Source organism: Phragmites australis, chromosome 10 (assembly GCF_958298935.1).
Source record: "Phragmites australis chromosome 10, lpPhrAust1.1, whole genome shotgun sequence".
Taxonomy (NCBI): Eukaryota; Viridiplantae; Streptophyta; class Magnoliopsida; order Poales; family Poaceae; genus Phragmites; species Phragmites australis.
Window position 1 is genome coordinate 28,711,534 of NC_084930.1, and position 12,087 is coordinate 28,723,620.

General features: G+C 47.7%; 1 pseudogene; it reads right to left on the bottom strand.

The window, feature by feature from the left end:
- Positions 1 to 2,769: 2,769 nt before the first annotated feature.
- On the bottom strand, positions 2,770 to 3,482 carry LOC133930212 (glutathione transferase GST 23-like; annotated as a pseudogene).
- Positions 3,483 to 12,087: the final 8,605 nt, after the last annotated feature.

Here is a 12,087-nt window from a genome sequence, read left to right on the forward strand (position 1 = left end):
TGACTTAGTTTTCGTTGACCGAGATGCTGAGCAGATATCAGTCAAATCCAGGACCAAACCACTGGAAAGCCGTTAAGAAAGTCACTCTCTATTTGCAAGGTACTAAAAACTACATGCTCATATTTAGAAAATCCGATAACGAAGTTATTAGCTATTTGGATGCAGACTTTGCGGGGTGTGTGGATACTAAGAAATCCATGTCAGATTATATTTTCACTCTCGCTGGAGGAGCTATCTCATGAAAAAGCTCCAAATAGACACTTATGACATCGTCAACGATGCAAGCTGAGTTTGTAGCATGTTATGAGGCTACAGGGCAGGCTGTATGGCTAAAGAACTTTATCTCAGGATTAAGAGTGGTAGCCAACATTTTAAAGCCACTTACGTTGTACTGTGATAATCAACCTGTAGTTTTCTATACGAGTAACAACAAGTCGTGTGGTGCCGCCAAACACATCGACATTAAGTATCATGTTGTGAAAGATAGAATCCAGGATCAAACAATAAGTGTCAAGCATATAAGTACTAAACCAATACTTGCAGATCCGCTAACTAAAGGTTTACCACCCCATATTTTTGTGACCATGTTGTTAACATGGGGTAATTGGAAAGCCTTTGATTCTAGATAAGAGGATCATAATACAAACCAACTCTCATTAGGAAAAATGAATTTCCATTTCGAGATGTAATGATACACTATAGGTATTTGGGTTTCAGTAATATTTCATTAGGCGTTGTAACGCTTTGCTTTGGTGTGCTATTTCATTGAGAGTGGACTTATGACGTTAGCCTTACGATCAAATGGGAGAATGTTGGATATGATCTCGGCTCCTAACGTTTGCCTAACGAACTCAGCGAGATTTCAAAGGGAGCATGCCCCACTTCTCGCGCCCTAATCTAGGGCACAGCCAACCGATTGGTTGTGGTCCCGTTCCACTAGCACTATATATAAAGAGGGTCACACTGGGTTTCGTTTTCATGATGATAATTCGATACTGATGCACACCCCAATATACATAAGCCCTAACCCAATCTAAGGGAGCGCTGCAGTGGGGAGAATACCGCCGTCACGTCATCACCAGCATCTGCATAGCGCCAACAACGTCTACACCGACCTACGCCCACACCGACTTCCTCCTCACACCGGCGGCATCGACTACTCAACGTCTACGATCTCACTGTCAAGCTGACGACCTTCTGCACCAACGTGCATGTCTACACCGACCGCATCTCATTACCTTTCAACTCAAGATGACGTCACCAAATGCAGGTACAAATCACATGCTTTCACAAATTATGGGTGCTTGATTTAGAGCTTGTGATTTTGACGATTATTTAAGTTTAATACATGCACACCCATGATATTGACAAGCAAATGTTCATGAATCATGATTGTCAATATAGGCATATACATGCCCATGCATTACAATAAAAATACAAATATTGGACGCGATAACATCAAGCACAAACTCAAGATTTGGAGATGTAGATGCGTCATGGGAGCGTCGCCGAACGAATACATCGGGAGCAATATAGTAGTTTGATTTTAGATGGGATCCGAAAGAGGAGGAGGAGGAGATTATCCGTTAATTTCCCTCCTGATTTCTTTATTTATTTTTATTTACAAAATGTGTCACATATCCGTAGTCGGTAATGAGACGGGGAGACTGGAGGGCGAGGATAGATGACAAGAGTAGCTAAATTATTCATATTTTAAAGATTTTTATTATATAGGATAAGATATAATACGAGAATCAACTTATATTTTGTATAGTAGAGAAGAGACACGTATAACTTTTTTTAAACCATATACAACCACAACTTGTATGGGCCAATAACGAACTGTTCTGTACAGCCCGAGGTCAGCTCCAAGGCCCAAACAACTTCTTTTACTACTAAGCCCACGAATGTACTCTGGCTTTTGGCCCAACAACACATACGATAGGCCGAGTTTGCTGCCAGTACTGTTTCATGGCCCAGAGCCTCCTAGCTCAGTGCCTCAAGGCCGATCACAGCCCAGCATGAGCCAGCGCACACAGGTTGTGGGTCGAACACTTTCTCTCTCGAATACTATCGTGGGCTGAGCGCCATGCGCGGATGGGAGGCCGAGCATATCTCACAGGCCTTGGGCCCCCTACAATTGATGGTCCCGAAAAGGCCGAAGCCGCGTCACTGCGTCCGGGTTACTTGTGTGCATGCAGGCCGTTTATTGGTTTCGGTCTACACTAGATAGCCATGTAAAATGGAACCAAACCGTACCAAATTTCGGCGTCAAACCGCAGTTTGATGCCGAAACATATCGTTTCATTTGTGGTAACGCAAGCTTTACCTCTCGTGATACCTTGTCATTAATACATATCATTTTAAAAATGATTTGATCAAAATTTTAAAATTTTAATTAACAATAGCTTTTAAAATATTTAAATTATATATGTAGATTTATTTTGAAAAATAATTTTATAATATCATAACTTCAATAAACTTTATAAATATATTTTAAAAATAATAGTGAGCAAAACTATATATTGGAGATTGTGTTTTATCTAAAACGATATGTATTTAAGATCAGATAAAGTAGATTTAGATTCACTATATGGAGTATGGACTATGGATTGCGTAGAGAGAGCAATTGAGCAAGCAAGATGCAGTGCCTTTTTTTTATTTCACACGCAAAATACAGGGCGTTCATCAGCGACGAACAATCTACCGCACACGAAGAAACCAAAGCATGCACGCGCCATGCTTCACAGCAGTCATGAGTATATAGTATCACGCAGCAGGAGCGGCGCGTGACCTCGCCTTCCTCTCGAGGAGCCGCGCGAGGAGGCGCTCGTGCGGCACGGTGGTCCCGAACCGGCGGCGAGCTCGTCAAACGCGGCCACGCTAGCATGCACGCGCGGCAGCGTCCCGGACCCCACGATCTCCTCGCTGGAAACGGCGGAGAGCACCCGGGTCCCCGCGAAGCACGAGCCCAGTATGACGTCGAGCAGCCCGGGCCTCCGTCCGTGCACGAACGGGCCCTCGCCGCAGTCGCCGCCACGGGGGAAGTCCTTCTGTATCCCGGCTTCCAGCACGACCATCCGCTCCTTCACCTCCCACACCGCCTCCGCCCGCTCGGCCTCCCCGGCCGCGAACACCACGGCACGCGACAGAGGCGACACCACGTCGTGGAAGAACCGAGCCCAGAACCTGGCCGCGGCGCGCGCGGGGATCTCCAGCGGGAGCAGCGCCGGCTCTCGGCCGTGCCACGCCTCGTCCACGTACTCGATGATGACGACCGACTCGGCGAGCGGCCGGCCGTCGACGACGAGGACGGGGACCTTCTCGTGCACACGGCGTTCAGGGCTTCAGGCGCCGCAGCGCCTCGCTCTTGTTGTCCAGACCCTCCCCCACGTACTCGTGCCGCACGCCATGGCGGCGTGGGTGCTGCCCCACGCGCCGTGCAGCTTCACCTGCTTGGACTCCGACGCCACCGCGCCCATTAGCCTGCTCTACGCCGTGCTGTGAAATATGACTGTATTTGTAATGTGCATGCTTAATTTGTACTTCTATCTAGATTCTTGCGCTTTAAGATAATTCACTACTAAAAAATAATTATTTTTCAAGACACCTAGAATATCTTTACGGTCTGCGGCAGTCGTTACGGTTTTGGACCACCTATAGAAACAAATTTTTACAAACGGTTGCTTACATGAACCGTATCTAAAAATAGATTGATTTCTAGAGACGGTTTCTTATATAAACTGCATGTATAAAAGATCATTTCACATGTGGTTCTTTATATAAACCGTATGTTGAAGTGTGGATTCTTCTTGGACCTAAACTCCTTTTGAAACTTTCTCTTTCCCGGACTTGCATTGACATGATGTGCATAATCCTTCTTTTCAGCATTCAGCCTTTCCTCCCCTGGACACACATGGCAGTGAGCTCACTCATAGTCCACTTCTTCTTCTGAGTGTTGTAATTAATCTTAAATGGTCCAAACTCAAAAGGAAGTAAAGTCATAATGACATGGATTAGGAAGCCCTCAGAAATTCCATTTCCATGAATTAAGCTTTTCGGTCATGTCATTCATTGTCATGATATGCTCTCTCACACCGCTAGTCCCATCATACTTGGTTGTCAGCATATTCATAATAAGTATGTTGGCATAAACTTTCGAGGAGATATTGAACTGATCATCCATTGAGTCCAAATATATCTTAGCGCACTCTGAATCAGGGATTGCTCCCCTGATCCTAATAGTAATGGTGCTCTTCATAATCATAAGAGACATGATGTTAGATCCCTCCCACTTTTTTCTTAGTTGCCTCATATATCCTCTTTTTCTCAGCGAGGTCCGGACCATCAGAAGTGGGTTCAACAGGAGTTGTCTCTCGCAAAGCATAATCAAGATCCATCACCCTAAGGACAATAAAGATATGCTTTTTCCACAGTAAAAATTAGTTCTAGTCATTTGTTCGATTCCATTCAAATAATCAGTGACAGCTGAAGGGTTCCTTGTTGTAATTTAAGTGATAAAATATTAACAACAAATATGTATAATTAGAACAATTGAATAAAGTATGCATGAAATTAACCCTACATTGATCTTATCAATAGCATGCTAATGACATTTCAAATTTCACATCACTGTTGGGCGAAAACAAAAAATGAACAAATTTTAATTAAGTGAGAAATTAATTTAATGACACATAATTATAATCAACTTTTGTCAGAAAATAATTATGGAGATAATAATTTTTGCATAATTAATTTATTTAAATCTCTAAGAAAAGCTTCTCGTTGGTTCCACTTAAATTAGGGATAAAATAATCATAACTTAGATTACGACATAATGAAAGTGCATTTAGGCCCTTATATGGGTTTTGAATAATTGATGATAAACGATTAAGGAACTAATGAGTTTATTAAAATTATGAACGGGTTTTAGTCCCATCAAAGAAGTTAAATGACGTTGGCGTTCCTCAAAAAGAAAACAGAAGCATCATGTAGTCATCCAGACCCTCCAAATTGGGTTCCGGGCAGAGCTCTCGGTTACGCGTTAAAGTGCCACCCGGAGTCTTCGGGTTGATTCGGATACTCCGAATCAATAAAAAAAATACTGTAACGGGTAGTTTTTTTAGGAAAGGGTATAAATATCCCTTCCCCCTCTCCATTTGATGTTGCTGAACCAACTTGAGACAAACACATTCATAGTCATTTAATAGCCCTCCTAACTCCTCTAGTGCATCAAATCTTGCAAGATTTTGAGAGTTAGGTTAAGAGAGTGAAATTGAGTGCTAGTAAGCATAAATTTGTCTTTTGAGCACTTGAGTTCGTCATCAAACCATTGATTCATGTTCACTACTCTTAGAGCTTGGAGCTCCTAGACGGGTAGGGGTCACCTGGAGAGCAACCAAGCTTGTAGAGTGTCTCATAAAGTTTTTGAAGGTCATCCTCATCTCCGCAAGGGAAGATGAAGCTTTGAGTAAGTCAAAGCTCGATCTTCGTGATCATTTGGCGAGGATAAGTGTTGAAAGAGACTCGACTATTTGTTAGCACCTCAACGGAGACGTAGGATCGTTTGATCTGAACTTCCGAAAACAAATTCTTGTCTCCTTTACCTTCTTGTATACTTTATAGTTCTAATTGATCGTTGGGGAAAGTTGTTCGATCTATATGTTTGTGATTTTGTAGCTACGCGTGGTTGGTGAAAATATCCTTAAGCTTCCTTTAAAACCTATGATAATCCTTAGATTCAACAAGATTTGCTTAGGTGTTTTTAGTTTTTGATTTCCTATTCCATTTGGACTATCCGGGTTAAGCTTAGAACCTTTGAACCCCGGAGTATCCGAAATATGTAATATGCTGTGAAGTCTTAATTTTTAGGAAATGCCTTTCACTCCCCTCTAGACGACATTATGTACTTTCAATTGGTATCAAAGCCTAATCTCCTACAAAACTTCATCGCTTGGAGAAATTTAGGATGTCGATGTCCGGGGAGGAAAGTCCAAAAATTCTAAAGAGTCCAAATGATGATCTTTCAACTTCAAGTAGCAGTAAAATCAAGGGAGTTGCAATTGAATTCAATTATGATAAATTAAATGCATCTAATTCTTATATATCCGTGCCATCCGAGCATGCACCATATTTTGATGGCACAAACTATGCCGCTTGGAGGCACAAAATGAAATTGAATCTAATCTCTCTTCATCTGAGTATTCAGAAGATTGTTTGCATAGGTTTTGACCTACCTGATGAGGACAAAGAGCTTACTTCTGAGCAAGAACAAAATCTTCATCGTAATGCACAAGCTGCAAGAGTATTGCTTAGCGCATTGAGCTCCGAAGAGTTCAACAAGGTAGATGTGCTTCAGGAAACTAAAGTGATATGGGATACACTACAAATCACACATGAAGACACCACAAGCGTGAGAGAGTCCAAGATAGAATTGCTTGAAGGCAAATTGGGAAGATTTTTTATGGAAGATAATAAAACCCCTCAAGCAATGTATGACCGCATGATGGTGCTAGTAAACAAGATTAGAGGGCTTGAAAGTGAAGAGCTAGATGATCACAAGATGGTGCAAAGATTACTAAGAGATTTTGCACCAAGAAACCTCACCTTTATCACTCTCATCCGAGAAAGAAGAGACTCATAAAAAGTGATATGATCGATAGAATTCTTGTTCATGAGCTCATGGAGGAGGAAGCCAATGAAGTCAATAACCTAGTCAAACAAAGCTCAACCTCCAAGAACAAACAAGTAGCATTGAAGATAAGCAAGAGCAAGAAAGTTGAAGATTCGAGCTCAATTGAAGATGAGAACTCCGATGATGAAGAGATTGCTTTGTTTGTAAGAAAATTCAAGAAATTCATAAAAAAGGGTGGCTATAACAAACATAAGATAGACATGTCCAAAAGAAGAACATCCAAGAGAGATTGCTATGAGTGTGACAAAATTGTTCACTTCATCGCCGAATGTTCTAACAAGAAGAAGAGCAAGGACAAGGAAGAAACGAAGAACAAGTCTTTCAAAAATGACAAGTACAAGACCCATAAGAAAAAATATTCGGGTCAAGCTCACATTGGCGAGGAGTAAGACTCCAACTCTGACTACGATGATGACATTATATTTAGTTCTACTTATCAACTCTTTTATGAATTTAGTAGGATTATGATCAAAAGGTTTGAGATGTCAATGATGGGGGAGTTTTAGTTCTTCCTAGGATTTTAAATCAAACAACTCAAGGAAGGCACATTCATATGTCAAACAGAGTACGTCAAAGATATGCTCAAGAAGTTTGACATAGAGAATATCAAGCCCATCAAGACTCCTATGCAAGCCAATGGAAATCTCGACCTCAACGAATATGTCAAGGCCGTGGCTCAAAAGGTATATCGCTTCATGATTGTTTCTTTACTTTACTTTTGTGCAACTAGGCTCGATATTATGTTTAGTGTGTGCATGTGTGCCAGATTTCAAGCCGCTCCAAAAGAGTGGTATTTAGTGGTCGTTAAAATAATTCTTAGATATTTGGCTCATACCCCTTACCTTGGCTTATAATATCCTAAAGGTTCAACCTTTGACCTTATCGGCTATTTGGATTCTGATTATGTTGGTTGCAAAGTGGATAGGAAGAATACCTCTGGGACTTGCTAATTCTTAGATATGTCCTTGGTGTCTTGGTTCTCAAAAAAACAAAATTTTGTAGCTCTATCCACCGCCGAAGTCAAGTATGTTACCACGACGCTTGTTGTGCTTAACTACTTTGGATGAGGCAAACTTTGAGAGATTATGTCTACAACATGATCAAAGTCTCACCTTTGTGTGACAATGAGAGTGTCATCAAAATAGCCAACAATCTCGTGCAACACTCAAGAACTAAACATATAGATATCTGACACCATTTCTTGAGAGACCACTTAACCAAAGGAGATATCGATATTCACCATGTGAGAACCGAAAAATAACTAGCCGATATCCTCACAAAGCCACTAGATGAGCAAAGGTTTTGTGAGTTGAGAAGCGAGCTAAATATCCTAGATTCTCGAAACGTAGCTTGATATGTTGCATACAATTGTTTGTTCTAGTCTTATAGCTTTGGTAGCTAGAAGTTTGCGAAAATCTCTTTTTAGTGCTATTTTCCAAAATTTTGATTCTTTGATCTTTCGATCATATTTTGCTACTTGTGATCATTGTTATGTATTGTTGTTTGCTGGCTAATCACAAGTGGCCAAAATGTCTTATATCTCCAATCGTCTTTCTCTAAAACATCTATGTCGAATCTCAGCTCAAAATCAAGTTCTACCATGTTCCAGAACCCAGAAGGTCCGACCTAGCTCGGGGTATCTTGATTCTAGAAGTCCTCAAGCCCTGGGTGTCTCGGTCGAGTTGACAGAATCCGGAGTGTCCGGGTGAACCCAGAGGTTCCGAGTGGCTCCTCTCGGTTACATTTTAAATCCCAACCAGGAGACTCTGGGTCCACCCGGATACTCCGGGTTATCTAGTCTTATACCCAACCCAAGGAGTTACCCCTTCATTCTATCTCTTTCACCGTGGGATTTCTAAGTTCTTCACCAAGTGAACTCATCTCTTGGTTGGATTGTCCGGCCCTCCATCTGAATCGACTCCGAGTGCTTCGCTTAATCTCAATGTAAACCTAAAAGTCGTTTCCTCCCCATCTCTCTTTGCTTATCTCTAGAGTCAATTTCCTTTGGTGAAGGTGCTCCTTTTCCTTCCTAGAATCACGTATTCCAAGGGTTTGCAAATGCATTTGTTAAATCCCTCAAACCCCAAGTTTTGCCTCGGGATCAGGCAACCCAGATACTCCGGGCTGTCCAGATCATGTTCATCTAGTTTTGTTCCTCAATTCCATTTCTTGAGCAATCAGTTTCATATCTCAAGCATGTCATCCATGTCTATCTCATCGAAATTTAAGATGGTTCATGCAAAAGATGTTGGTCAAGCTTATCAAAGGAGGACAAAGGATAAGTTTGATCCACTAGCCTAAACTAACTCTCCAGATGGATTTGTCTCCCGAGCAAAGAAGTTCGTGTCTGTGTCTCTTGACTCAGCAGCCGCGCACTTGCGAGGGCTCGGGGGCTAGACGCTCGGGTGGTCCCGCTGCTCGAACATGAGTGGCCGTGGCAACCTAACTTCTCGGGGGAAGACTGTCGGGCTCGGCCCGGCCAGTGCCTCTCGGGACATCAAGGAAAAACAAACAATATAAAGAACAAGTACAGAGCGGAGTTCGATTCCAAGAATGGCTTCTATTATATTGAGAGGAACCGTTCAGAGGGGAATCACTCCCATATTTACAACATTCAAAAAACAAAAACCCTAACTTTTTACAGGCTAAGGAGGAGGGAACGCTTCACTGCTGCTGTCGCTACTCGGGCCCGGCTCCTGTACAAAAAATTCCGCCACCTCGGTGGCGACGTTGCGGACGGCTGCCCGGGCGGTGGCTTCCTCTGCCTCAACCACACCCTGCCGAGCAGGTTCAAGCGGGAGGCGGGGTCTCGGCTGCGGTAGCAAGCAAGAACGTGTTCGGCTACTCCTTGGAACAGTGCACGTCCCTCCCGGGTCGCCAGCTCCTGGACGGCGGCAGGAAGGGCCTCGAGGCGCCGGGCGATCTCTGCGAACCCGAGGGCGATGTGGCCTATCGTCTCCGTTTCCAGCGACTGGCATCCCACAAACACACGCCCAAGACCGGCTGCCTCCACGGTGTCCCGTGCCTGCCGAAGGATGTCCCGCATCATCAGCTTCACATTCGTCCGCTCCGAGTGGACGGCGTCGAGCTCATCCTCGGCGTTCTTCAGCCGAGCCTCGAGATTGCTGCCGTCGGCGGCGCTGATAGGGATGCCTCTCATGGTCGGTACCTCCCGACGTTGGGCGGCCGCCTCGGTCCGGGATTGGTCCAGCTGCTCGGCCCGGGCCTTGATGGCTTGCCCTCGGGCGGCTAGGTCAGCCTCCTGGCAGGCGACACGCTCCTCCCGGGCGGCGAGTGCTGACAACGCCAAATCAGCGCTCGCCTCGCGCTGTGCGACCTGCTCCTCCCAGGCAGCCTGCGCTGACGACGCCAAGTTAGCATCCGTCTCACACAGGGCAACCTGCTCCTCCCGGCGGAGGACGTCGGTGCGGCCACGCTTCAGATCGTTGTTCTGGCGGCAGAGGTCCGCTTGCGCAGACCGCACGGCTTCCTCCCTCTTGCCGGTCGCCTCCTCCCGTGAAGCAACCTCCCGCTCCCGTCGGGCAAGTTGATCCTCGCGAGTGAGCAGCTCTGCGGCGCGCCTCCTCGACGCTTGGTCGCGCTGCGCGGCGACAGCCTTGTTGTGGGCCTCCTCCAGTGCCTCCCGCTCCACGGCCACCTCTCGTATGGATTTCTCATAGGCCGAGCGAGCCGAGGCCACGCGGGTCTCCAGCAGCTTTCGGACCTCATCTAGCCGGCCCCTCTCGGGCGACTAGGGCGGCATGCTCTTTTTTGAGCTCAGCCCGCTCTGCTGCAACGGCCACTTCGAGCCGCCCAATGACCTCCAGGACGCTTCCCAGCACCTCAGGGAGGGGTTCCAGGGCCTGGCCAGAAGATGGCTGGGGGCTGGGTCCCCTGTGAGCCCTCTCAGCAGAGGCGCTCGGGGACCCCGACGGCGGCAGCGCTGGCGCCAGCCTTATCACGACCACCTCCCCTGCAGCCGTTTGTTCCTTCCTCGGAGGGCTCGGGGTAGGGTCAGCCGGGGCTCTCGGCTCAGGACCAGTCGGGGCTCTTGACTCAGAGCTGGCCGGGGCCCTCAACTCGGAGCCCGCCGAGGCGCTCGGCTCAGGGACAGGGGCTGGCCTCGGCTGCTCCGGGGACTTCTGGCCTACTATAGAGTCCTTGGGCGGCCTGAAACGAAAACAGGTTAACCTCCAGCCAAAATTCGGGCAAAATGTGCCCGAGAAAGGAAAAGGGGCTTACATGGTTTTGGGCCCACGGTACCGCCATCGGGACTGCGGGATCTGGAACTCTGGGTCCTGCGGCCTGGGCTCAGGCTCGGGCTCTGGCCTCCTCCTTTTCGGGGGAGGGCTCTAGCCCTTGGGCCGCCGTGTGCCGGTCCCAGCGGCTGCCCCGGAGCCTACTCCCGAGAATTGGCCAGTCCAGCCGCCAGCCGTCGTGCTGCCGGTCGGGCTCTGGCCCTCGGGCCGTTGTGGGCTGGTCCCAGCAGCCGCCCCGGAGCCTGCCCCCGAAGGCTGGCCGGTTCGGCCGCAAGTCGTCGCGCCGCCGCTTGGGCTCTGGCCCCCGGATTGCCTTGAGCTAGACGCAGCCTCCGCCCCGGAGTCCGCTCCCAAAGACTGGCTGCCTCGGTCGCCCGCCGTCGTGCCACTTGCCGCCAGCCATCGTTGCAGGGGTGACGGCGATGAGGATGAGGATGGTTGAGGGATATACACCCGGGGACGCTTCCCCTTGTCGCCTCGGGTCGGCGGCCTGCTGTCGTCAGCGGCCTGCTGTCATCGGCGACGGCGCCCTGCCCTCCATTGTTGTCCGCCCCGGGGATGTGCAGAGTCCCGGGGTGTCAGCGCCCTGGAATAGTCAACCTGCACCTGGGCGTCGAAGGCCGCCATTGACTCCTGTAGAGCCGCCTGGCCCTGGTCTGCGCAAAGCGCCAGCTCCTCGCGTGGCAGGACCGCCCGGGCAAGGTCGTCAACACCGGTCACCACCTTCAGCAGCGTCGCCAGGGCCCCCTCGTCGAGGTCCCCCTCCTCGCCTACGCAGGTCCTCGTCAAGTCGCGAGGACCAATATACATCCAGGCGTAGCGAGCGCGTTCCCTCAGAGGGGCCAGACGGCAGTGCAGGAAATCGGCGACCATCATGAGCAAGGTAAGCCCCGCCCGGCACAGGTCTTCAATGCGGTTCAGCACCGGGCGCAGGCGAGCATCCTCCACGTGGGCCGCTTCCCAGATCGGCTTGTTGGGCTCCGCCGGCGATTGGGGCAGCGAGAGACGGTCATGGGGACTGACATCGACGTAAACCCAGTCCCAGCGCCAGTCGTCCCACTTGCCACGTAACACCTGCAGGATGTAGGCATCGCCGAGTCCCTCCCGCAGGCGGAAGTTGCAGCAGCCGACAAC